This window comes from Halichoerus grypus, chromosome 11 (genome assembly GCF_964656455.1).
Source record: "Halichoerus grypus chromosome 11, mHalGry1.hap1.1, whole genome shotgun sequence".
NCBI classification, from domain to species: domain Eukaryota; kingdom Metazoa; phylum Chordata; class Mammalia; order Carnivora; family Phocidae; genus Halichoerus; species Halichoerus grypus.
In genome coordinates this window covers 87,186,464-87,198,615 of record NC_135722.1, presented here as the reverse complement: position 1 = coordinate 87,198,615, position 12,152 = coordinate 87,186,464, and positions in this window count along the sequence as shown.

Genomic DNA, 12,152 nt, shown 5'->3' with positions numbered 1-12,152 from the left:
CTCCCCCTACAGCACCTGTGTGTACCTCCCCTGCCCCCCTACAGCACCTGTGTGTACCTCCCCCTACAGCACCTGTGTGCACCTCCCCTGCCCCCCTACAGCACCTGTGCATACCTCACCGTCCCCCTAGAGCAACTGTACATACCTCAACAGCGTTGTCCTATTGTGTTCCTTTGGTTTCTCTGCATACCTTTATAGTGAACTGTGATAATGTCCGGGATTTCATCTTATTCCTCTCTGTATCTCCAGCACCCAGCATGTGCCAGGAATGCAGTAGGTGCTTAATGAACATGTATGGAATAAATGAATAAGTGAATGCCCAATCCCAAGTATTATAACAAGCGTATTGAGTAATAGAGACAGGTGACTGGCCTTTGGGCACATAGCTGGTTGCTTCAGAGCCGGGTCTGACCCCAGGCATCCTGACTCCCAGCCCAGGATAGCGATTGTAACTGTTTCACCTAGACTGGGCGTCTTTAGGTAATGTAATTGTTAAACAAGAGAATCGTTTTTGGCTACTTCGTGACAGATAATTATGCCAAACACACAGAACTGGTAAATTTCTTCCCTTTAGGCTATGGAGCTGTGACTGGATGAGGTCACAGGCTCTGTCAGTTATCTCTGTATCTGTCTGTCTTTATATATGGCACTAACCTATCGCAATGATATCTAGACCAACTATTAAACCATTTATAATGCCCAGGAACAAATTTGTAGCAGCCGGCAATTAGCTCTATTCATGTTTTTAATTTTTCTCCCTTTGAAGTTTAATGGATGGTTATTATGATGTAGTCTTCACTGCTTCCAAGTCTGCAAGCTGCTCGCAGCCCGTCTCCAGCTAAGGATTAGCTTCTAGAGAGAAACGGCACAGAACCTAAAGAGACTCTTAGGATCTATTTCCAAGTCTGCTGCTTTGCCTGGGTCTTCTTTCCTCACGAAGAGAATCAGGATGAAAAAGGATAAGGAATACACCCATTTGTTCATTCATCCATGGCAACACACATCGAGTGAGCCTTCCTATGTGTTAGGTACCCGGCACACACAGAGAACAAGATATACCTACCTTCACAGAGCTCCTCGCCCAGCGGGGGAAGCAAGGATTGCAAATAGGAATCTATAGCGTGATGAGTGCCATGCTAGAGGAGGCATGGGGGAGGGGAGTGTGTCTACACTGGGAACTCCGGTGTGAGTAGCCAGTTGAGACGGAGGGGAAGGAGAGGTCTGGAGGTAAGAGGGAGGAAGGTGCTCCTGAGAAATTGAAAGTAGTTCCCACGGCTGGACTCCTCTCGATAGACGTTGGCGCTTCCTCTTGGGTGGGATGCCTTGAAATCCGGTAATGCACGAGGGGCCCGGGCTATGAAAGATGGAGAGCAGTACAGTCTGGTGTGACGAAGGAAGGAGCTGGTAGGAGCCGTGATTTCTCGGCAGGGACTTCCTTGTGGGTGGTAGGTACAGCCGACAGTTTGCTCCTTGTACCAAGGAGAATCCATTTGTGCAAGCCGTTTGTGGCTTTGGGGACTAAGGAGGTTGCGGAAGACAGGGAGTTGTGAATAAAAGGTTTCGAATTCATCATTTCTCTTTCAGATAGCCCCTTTCCTCAGAGCTTAAAAAACATACTCAAAAGTCTCTTTCATCCTAAAAAGAAAAATTGACCTAACTCAACATAAGCCCTCCCTCACCCTGTGACAGTTGCAGGCTCTCTCTCTCTTCCCTTCCTAACCAGGTTCACCCCCTCCTTTCATGCACTTTTCCATACACGGCTGCCATGCTTGTTTCTCTACCCCCAGAGAACCACTACAGTAGAGGTTAGTTATCAGTGGCCTTCAGTGGCCATATCCAATGTCTTCATTTATGTGTTCAACGAGATTTTATGACGCATCTCCTCTGAACCAGGCACTGTTGCAGACCCTAGGATATGGCACTGTAAAGCCTCTCTTGGAGCTTACATGTTATTGGACCCCTTTTAGTTCTTAGGTCCCTGTAGCATTTGCCTTTGTTGCCTTCTGGAATCACTCGCTTGCTTTCCGTGACACTCATCTCCGATGGTTCTCCTCTCTTTTATATCATTCCTCCTCAGTCTCCTCTGTTAATTCCTCTTTCTCACCCTATTCATTAAAACCTGACATGAGGTAGGTTGTGTTCTAGCCTCTAGACTTACCCTCCAAGAATGGATCCTTTTCTCTGATTTCAGTTCTCAAACGTGTATCTCAGTATCCGTATTATCAGCTCCCTCCAGACATCTGCCCGTGGATGGCACCTCAATGTCAGCATAACTACAGCTGAACCCCATGTGCTGTGCCCCCAAGCTGCTCCTTCTCCTGAGCTTCCCATCTTAGTGAATCCTGCCGTGTGGGGCCCTGTGCTTAGCGGGTAGTCTGCAGGAGATACTCTCTCTCCCTCTCCCCCCTCCCTCTGCCCCTCCCCCTGCTCATGCTCCCGCTCTCTCTCAAATAAATAAATAAATCTTAAAGAAAAAAAAATTTTTTTTTTAAAGTGGAAAGGGCTCTTAAAGCCAAAAAAGTTTGAGAACTGCTGACAGAGAGGATTAAGGACCCAATTAAAAAAAAACTGGGCATTTTTATTATTAAGCTTTATGTTAATTTTACATATTAATTTGACACTTAATGTTCAGGAATAAGATACAGATAGCAGATAAGTGACAGCTTGGGAAATGATTACAACAGAAGTTAAATCTCTAAAATTGAGAAATGTTCATACTTAAATGATGATTCACCTTAATGTTTTGATTTTGATATAATCCAGTTAACCTATTTTTTTTCTTTTGTTGCTGTGCTTTGCTGTTGCATCCATGAAAACATGGCTAAATCAGTGTCACAAAACCCTTCCTCTACGTGCTCTCCCAAGAGTTTAATAATTTTAGCTCTTGCGTTGAGGTCTTTGATCCACATTGAGTTAATGTTTGTTTATGGTATAGGAAGGTCCCACGTTCTTTGTATGACGTATCAGGTCATTCGTTAATTGGCCTCCACGCCCTCACTCTCTCCTGCGCCGTCCCCAGCATGGCGTCATCACCCTCCCACTCCTGCCATGGTCACACTTCCACCATCCCCACGTGTTGGGGGAGGTTAACCAGAGGATGTGAGCTCTGGTTGACCCACCAGCCGGCCCCCAACAATCAGACGCTCTTTACCCCCTTTCCTGTCCTTGGAATGTGCTTCCCACTTGCTTTCTCTACTCTCAGAAGCCACCCAAGAACATAACCTTCAGGTGGCAATGTGGTGCCGAGGCCACCTGGACTGAATATGGGACTGAGCTCGGTGAGGGCCTCTATAAAAACCTCAAGATTTGGCAGGTCGTGCGTGCAGGGATCTACTCCTCTTGCGGGCGCCCAAGACAAGCCTCCTATGTAAGTTCTCTTGCTTATTAAACCTGCCACCTCCTAACCTGGGGTGGCCGGCCTCTTTTCTTCGGTCTCTTCCTGCCCTCTGCATGTGGAGGCCAGTTTCAGATTACCTCCAGAAGCTCCCGAGGAGCTTGCCAATCAACACCATGGGCCTGGCTGTCTCCAGCCTTTATGCTTTTGCTTACCCTCTGCCTGGTCTGCCCTTTTCTTGTGTTGCCTTTCTGTTTCTGACTCTCAAACTCCTATTCATACTTGAGAAAGCACTATTGTCATCTTTATTTTTTTTTTTAAGATGTTATTTATTTATTTGAGAGAAAGAGAGTAAGTGAGAGAGTGAGAGCATGAGCAGGGGGGCAGAGGCAGAGGGAGAAGCAGACTCCCCACTGATCAGGGAGCCTGATGCGGGGCTCGATCCCAGGACCCCGGGATCATGACCTGAGCCGAAGGCAGACGCTTAACTGACTGAGCCACCCAGGCGCCCCACTATTGTCATCTTTAATGAGACACCCTCGACTCCCTCAGGAAGACTAGATCCCTCGCCGCTGTATGTCCCCTAGGTCCTTCTATCTGAGCACCCCTAACACCAGTGCTGGTTCTCCAGCTTAGCATGCAGGCCTTACCCCGGGTAAACTTGTGGACGGTTCCCCAGTGTTAGGCAATGGATTGCTTCTCATTTCTGCTGCTCCTAACGAAGCTGTCCTGGGCCTGCTTGTACGTGTCTTCTTGGGCACTTGTGCAAGAGGAGATTCCTGCAAGGGGGATTACGGTGTCACAGGGTTTGTGACCCTTCACCTTTAGCAAGTATTGCTAAGTGTTCTCCAAACCCGTCGTACTGATACGTACTACCACGTGCCATGAATAAAACCTGTTGATTCCCCCACATTTTTGTCAACACTCAGTATAATCAGACTACATTTTTTTAACTGATGAAATAATATCTTACTGTTATTTTCCTAATTACCAATGAGGTAAAAATCTTTCTGTCACCCACCCAGGATTCCTCTTCTGCGAATTGCCCATTGAGAAATATCCTTTGTTTCTCTGTTGTTTGTCTTTTTCTTACTGATTTGTAATTCTTTATGTGTTCTGGATACTAACCTTTTTTCTGCTGCATGCCTTGCAAATCTCTCTTCCCTGAGTGTGACTGGTCTTTTAACTTGGTAGATGAAGTTTTTTATTGTGCAGAAGTTTTCGTTTTTAATATAATCAAATTTATCAATCTTTTTCTTTATAGTTGTAGCTTTTTTTATAGTTGAAGCTTTTTATGTATTATTTAACACAGTCTTCCCCATCATAAGTTCAGAAGATATGGCATATATTTTTGTCTAAAACTTTGGGAGTTTTACTTTTCATATTTAGGTCTTTAATCTTTCTACAATACTTTTTTTGGCAATGTGTAAAAAAAAGATGTACTTCTATTTTTTCCCATCTGTATAACCATCCACTAACTGAATATTTCATCCTTTCCCAGTTGTATCGAAATGGTATGTATCGAAATGCCGTTTGCCATTGGTCTTTTATTTTATTCCGTTGGCCTGCTTCAAGGGTCCGCAAAAATGTTCTGTAAAGAGCCAGATACTAAATGTTTTATGGTTTGTGAGCCCTAGAGTCTCTGTCACATTGCTCACCTCTGCTGTCGTAGTGCAAAAGCAGCTAGCAGGTGGGGCTGTGCTCCAGTAAAACTTTATTTACAAAACAGGCAGTGGGCTGGATTTGGCACACAGGCCTTAGTCTGATGAGCCCTTAGTCTGTTTATCTACTATTGCACCATTAGGACACGGTTTCAATTATGTGGAGCTTTGATCCTTTATCTTTCTGTTCGGTAGAATCCGTTTGCCCTCCTTATTCTACTCTAAAATTGTCAAAGCAATCCTTGGCCCTTTATCCTTCCACATAAATAGGATCACCTTAGGAATTCCATCAAAATCTCTGATTTGAAGGGAGGAGGAGTTTCTTCTATTTTACTTTTCTAACTTCTCGAATTGAACAGTTAACTCTCGATTTTCAGTCTTTTCTTCTTGTTACACATTTTCCTTTAGCTGTTGTCTATCTGTGTCTCACAGGTTTGGTTGCTATGTTTTCACTGTTGTTATACTTTCTAATGCTCGTTACGATTTGTTTGAACTATGGATTATTTAAAAGTGTGCTTAAATTGTACAGATGTAAAGGAGTAGTGAGGTTTGTCTGTTTATTTGTATTAATTTCATATTTAATTACATTGAGCTTGGAGAATCTGGTTTAATTAAATAAACTGGATTTTTTTAATTTACTGCAACTTGCTTTGTGACCTAGTACATGATAAAATTTTATAAATATTCTAGAATGCTTAAAAGAATGTATGTTCCCTAACTATTGGTAACCAAGTTCTATATTTTTCATTTAGATCAGACTTATTACCTGTACTATTCCAAGCTTTCCAACATGACTATGGATTTCTCCATTTTTCCTCATAGTTCTGTACATTTTTACTCTTTCTATATATATTTAAGGCTATGTAATTGTGTGCTATTGGGGGTTTTGAGGAGGTCTCCAATAAATACACCCTCTTTCCTGCCTGAGTCTGATTATATTGAGAAATAAAACAAAAAGTAAAGATGGACAAACTGTCACCATCACTGATGATAAGGCTAAGACATATCTTGGTTTGAGAACCAAATGGCCCTGCACACAAACCCCAAAAGGGGTAGACATCCCCACCCCCAGGTGCAGGCAGCTCTAGGCCAGGGCATCCCCACCTAAGAGGAGCAGAGCCCCTGAGGACCGCTTGCTTCCAAGAGGGTGAAGGCAAGGGCAAAGTGAATGCCACGTGCCATTTATCAGTGCCCACGTACCAATCAGACAAGTTACTCCCAAGGGCTGGGTGAGTCAGGTGACAGAGGGAGGTAGAACATGCTTCAAGAACATCTCTGCTCATGGAAGCTAGGAGCAAATAGTGTTTCCTTTAGCACACGCCTCCACATTTAAAAAAAAAAAAAGATTTCATCTTCCTGCTGAATTTGCTTTTTCTATTACTGCGTATTGACTTTATGACTAATAACTACTTTTTGATTTAAAAATATCTATTTTGTGTGACATTAAAGAAGTTATGTGGCAACTTTTAAAAATTAGTTTATGCCTCATTTATCTTTTTTTTCAACCCTTTACTTTTAACCTTTCTGTGTCATTACATTTAAGTTGTGTCATTTTCAAATAACATCAGCTGTTGGTGGTGATTGGAATTTTTGAATAAATTTATTCTGTTTGTTTTTCTCTTGAAAATGTTTAAACGTATGCAGTGAACACCACTATACCCCTCAACTAAGATTCGCCCACTGTTAAAAGTCTTGCTAAATTCATGTTCTTTGTGTGTGCACGCCTGTGTACATGTGTATCTATATCACACTCTTCACAATACTTCACTCCTAAATATTTCAACACGTTTCCAAAGAACAAAAACATTTTTTATGCAACATTATCACCATTACCGTAGCTAGGAAAATCAACATTAATTCAATAATATCTTGTGATATCCAAATTTTCCAAGCTGGTTTTTCGTCTTTGACTTAGGATCCATTCAAAATTTATGTCTTGCATCTGGCCATATGTCTCTCCAATTTCCATCAACCTAGGTATTCCCTACCATTTCCTCCCGTTCTCCATTATATTGACTTCTTTAGAGAGTCCAGGCCTGTGGTCCTGCACTAAGGTCCACATTCTCGGTTTGTCTGACTCTTTCCCCATCATGACATTCATCTTAAACATTCTGGGTAAGGACACCGTGTAGGAGATGGTGTGTATCGGTGGGTAATGCCAAGCTTGACTCCTTGAGTAGCTGCCAATTTGCTCCATTGTAAAGGCACATTTTTTCCTCTTTAACTAAAAGCGATACCTTGGGACCAAGTAAATATCTTTCACTCAGTTATTTGAGCATTGATTGATCATCCTTGCCTGCATAAATGGTTACATTGAGGAGTTACAAAATAGTGATTTTGAGATTACATCCTTCCTTCTGTATTTGTCAGGGAGCATTCTTCCGTAAAGGAAGAAATTTCTGTTCTACCATTTCTGTCTCTCTCCCTCTCCCTTTGCTCTCTCTTCCTCTCCTTACAACTTCATTGAGGTATAACTTTCCATACTACAAATTGCACATATTTGAAGGATATACTTTGGTGACTTTTGACATGTATATACCCCGATGAAACCATCACTACAATAAGATCTGAACATTTTTGTCACCCCCCAAAAGTTTCCTCATTTTCCAACCCCAGGCAACCACTGATCTGCTTTCTGTCCCTACAGACCTATTTGTATTTTGCGAAGTTATACATAAATGGAATTGTGCCCTAGATACTTATTTTTTTGCCTGGCCTCTTTCATTTAGCATAATGATTTTGAGATTCATCATTGTTCCTATTTATTGCTGGGTATTATTCTCTTGTGTGAATGTACCACAATTTATCTGTTCATCTGTTTATCATTCATATCATGAGCATTTGGGTTGTTTCCAGTTTAGGGCTATTGCAGATAGAACTGTTGAGAGTATTCTGTACAAGCCTTTGTCTCAGCATAAGTTGCTATTTCTCTTGGGAAAATACCTTGGAATGGAATGACTAGGTCATATGATAGGTATATGTTTACACTATTAAAAATCTGCAAACTCTGGGTGGCCTCGTTGGTTGAGTGCTGGGTCTTGGTTTCGGTTCAGGTCGTGATCTTGTGGTCATGGGATCGAGCCCCACATCGGGCTCCATGCTCAGCGTGAAGTCTGCTTCAGATTCTCCCTCTCCCTCTGCTCCTCTCCCCGCTCTCTCTCTAAAATAAATAAAATCTCTCCAATATGGATGTACCATCTTACATCACCAGCAGCAGTGTATGAAAGATCCAGTTGCCCCACATGCATTTCATATGTGGTATGGTCAGTCCTCTTCATTATAGATGGGTGTGTGCTGGTATCTAATGGGAATTTTAACTTGCATTTTCCTGCTGAGTCATGGTGTTAAGTATCTTTCCATGTGATAATTGCCCATACATATATCTTCTTTTGTGAAGTCTCTGTTCAGATCTTTCACCTTTTTCCCCACATTGCTTCTCTTCTTATCAGATTTTAAGATTTCATTTTATATTCTGGATATAGGTCCTTTGTCATATATATATATGTACATACTATATATATATACATATACATACTATATATATATAGTAAGTATTTTCTCCCAGTCTGGCTTTATTTTGTTTGCTCTTTCAAAAAGCAAAAGTTTTTTTTTATTTTTATAAAGTCCAGTTTATCAATTTTTTTCTTTTATGGTTGATGTCTCTAGTATCCTCTCCTTTAGCATCGAAGAAATATTTGCCTGACCTAAGGTTATGGAAGATTTTCTCATATATTTTCTCTTAGAAGGTTTTTTTTTGTTTGTTTTAGGTTTTGTATTTAGATATATGGTTCACTTAAAATTTATTTCCATGTATGGTGAGAAGTATGGTTGGTGTTCATTTTTCTCATATGGATATTCAGTTATTATAGCACCATTTCTTTAAAAGACTTTCTTTTCCACCATTGAATTTCCTTTGCATTTGTGTTGAAAATCAATTGAGTTTATATTTGTGTCTCTATTGCTGGGCTCTATCTGTCCTATTGATCTATGTGCTTAATATTTTGCCATACCACACTATCTTGATTATTGAAGGTTTATTTTAAGTCTTGATATTAGGTGCTATAAGTCTTCCCACTTTGTTCATTTTAGACATTGCTTTGATTATCCTAGGCCCTTTGTATTTTCATATACAATTTAGAATCAGGTTGCCAATTTCTGCAAAATAGCCTGCTGGGATTTTAATTGGGATTGTGTTGACTCTGGAGATCTGTTTGGAGAGAATTGTAATATTAACAATATTGAGCCTTCTGGTACATGAACATGGTAAGCCTTTCCCATTTGCATGTTAGTCTTCTTTAATTTCTTTCAGCTTTTGTTATATTTATTCCTAAATATTTCAGGTTCTTTGGTGCTGCTGTAAATGAAACCATTTAAAATTTTTATCTTCCACTGGTTTGCTACAATTGATTTTTGTGTATTAACCTTATGACTTGAGACTTTGCTAAATTCACTTATTAGTTCTAGGAGTTGTTTTATAGATTTCATTGAGTTTTCTTTGTAAACAGTCATATTATGTGCAAACAGGGACAGTTTTACCTCTTCCTTTCCTATCTTGATGCCTTTTTAAAATTTTTATTATCTTATTGCAATGGCTAGGACATTCAGTACAAGGTTGAATAGAAGTCATGAAAGTGAGGTCTTTCTTAAGGGCAATTTAGTCTTTAATTCATATTGAGTAGGATGTTATCTGTATATTTTTTGTAGCTGCCCTTTATGAAATGGAGAAAGTTCCATAGTTTCCTGAGTTTTAAACATAATTCTCTCAGAATTTACCAGCTAGTATTCTTTTATAAAGAAAAACACTCCTGGGGCGCCTAGGTGGCTCAGTCAGTAAGCGTCTGCCTTGGGCTCTGGTCATGATCCCAGGGTCCTGGGATTGAGTCCCACGTCGGGCTCCCTGCTCCGCGGGAAGCCTGCTTCTCCCTCTCCCACTCCCGCTGCTTGTGTTCCCTCTCTCACTGTGTCTCTCTCTGTCAAATAAACAAATAAAATCTTTAAAAAAGAAAAAGAAAAACACCCCCTTTTCCTATACTTCTTTCTCAATCTCTTCTTTAAAAAAAAAAAAAAAGACTATTAACTTGTAAATTATTTTGTTCCATTTGTTGTAATCCATTCCCATCTTTCTGATGCTCAAATTATCCCAGTTTTGGCCACTGGGAACCCCTTCTTGTCAATTCCTGTGTCCTTTTAATATATCCCATTAATCTTTGAGCACTTGCTTGCTTAATGACACAGTAAATGTGTCAGGTTCACCTTGTGCTTTCCTTGCCCCAGACACAAAATCATACATTTCCTTAAGCAACTGTAACTTCTTTTAGTGAGGAATGATATTTAGAAACCAAAAGATGGATGCTAAGCATACTCATTGTTACCTTAGATGCCAAGCTTCTAGATACTTTCAGAAGACAGAGCTAACACACACACACACACACACACACACACACAGTTTATATTGATAACCCCAAATAAAATCCAATAGTATAGGGTTCTTCTTTACCATCCCTTATTCCATGTTTGATTCTGCCTTCTCTCACAAAACATGTTTTCCCAAACATAATATCTTTACTCTATCCTAAATATTACTATTTTCATTGGGTTACTACATCCCACATGATCAATACATTTATGCATGGAAATAGTGAAGAGCACCCTAGTGAATACCCTGGGTTCCAGACATAGTCCTCCTTGTCCCCATTATATAGAAGGAAAAAAGCCATATTTCCCTTTTCTAATTCAAACCATTTGTGCCAGCCAGTAGAGTGACTCTCTCTTAAGACTCTGAGACCTGAAAGGCCCCTGATGGCCAATGGAAAGTCTCAGCTTCCAACTTAACCATTTTTCATGGTGGAAGTATTTTGCTACCTTGGGCATTGTGATCTCAATCCCATTGAGCCTAATGATGCATGGATAGAAAGCAAAAAGTCTTAAGGAAGTTATTTATGGTACTATACAGTGCTTTCTGCTCATGCTCTTGGATAACATCCTAGCCTTGCAAAATGTTGTCCCCATTTGGTTTCATAAATGACCTGCTATTTCATAAATTTGGTTTCATAAATGACCATGCTATTTCGTCATTCTCCCAAGCCTGTAGGTAATGAGCCATGAAGTAAGACCTTTGAAATCTGAAGCCATGAGCCCATTGGCACTCTCTCTTCACTGTAAAATACTTTTTCTGATTGGAGAGTATGTTGAGTGTAATGCCGTGACAACAAATCAGGTTTTCTTTATGTCCACAAATGATGATGCAGGCATTATCTTTACTGGCAAAGACAATAAATCTGTGTCTATTCTTATGAAAACAAACCACTGCCCTTCAGTGATGTAAGGTATCTAATATAATCAACCTGCCATCATGCGGTAGGTTGCTATCACTAGGTAATGCTGCCATATCGGGACTGAGTGTTGCCTTTTCCTGTTGGCAGGTGTCATTGGGCAGTAGAGGTAGCCAGAGTATCTTTGCTGAGGAAAAGGTATGTGTTGCACCCATGAATGATGTCCATCTTGCTACAGAGGTAACTATTTTTCATGGGTCCGTTGAGCAAGCACCAATGTAGCTGAAGAAGGAAGCTGAATCATGTTCACAAGATGGGTCATCGAATCCGCTTGATTGTTGAGTACCTCCTTTCCAGTGGATGCCCTCGAGTGGGCAGCTGTCTTCATGCTGGAGTACAAAAGATCTATCCACATTCCTGTCTCCCAAATCTCCTAGTTATCAATCTTCCAGTCTTGTCTTTCCAAGTCCCCAGTCAGCCATCCAACCTATTAGTAAATGCCCATAAATTAGTGTAGGGTCATACCTCAAGCCATCTTTCCTTCCACACAGAGAGCGATCAGATGTATTTCCAGATATTCTGCCCACTGAGGGGATTTTCCTTCACCGTAGTTTTTCAGGGTATTCTTGAGGGATCGCATTGCCATGCAGGAACAATCCATTTCTAGCCAGCGCCAGTATACTGTGCAGACTCATTTTAAAAGTGGTCCTGTGATCATTCTGTTAACTGGTCATCAAAAAAAAAAAAGTACTCCATGAGGTCGAGGTTGTAGCTATGGGTCGAGGGTGTGTTGGCAAAGGAGTAGGAATAAATACCGTGGGAGTTGAAGCCACCTGTTCATGTAATTTATTTGTGCACTCCAGACCCACCAACTCCATTTAACAC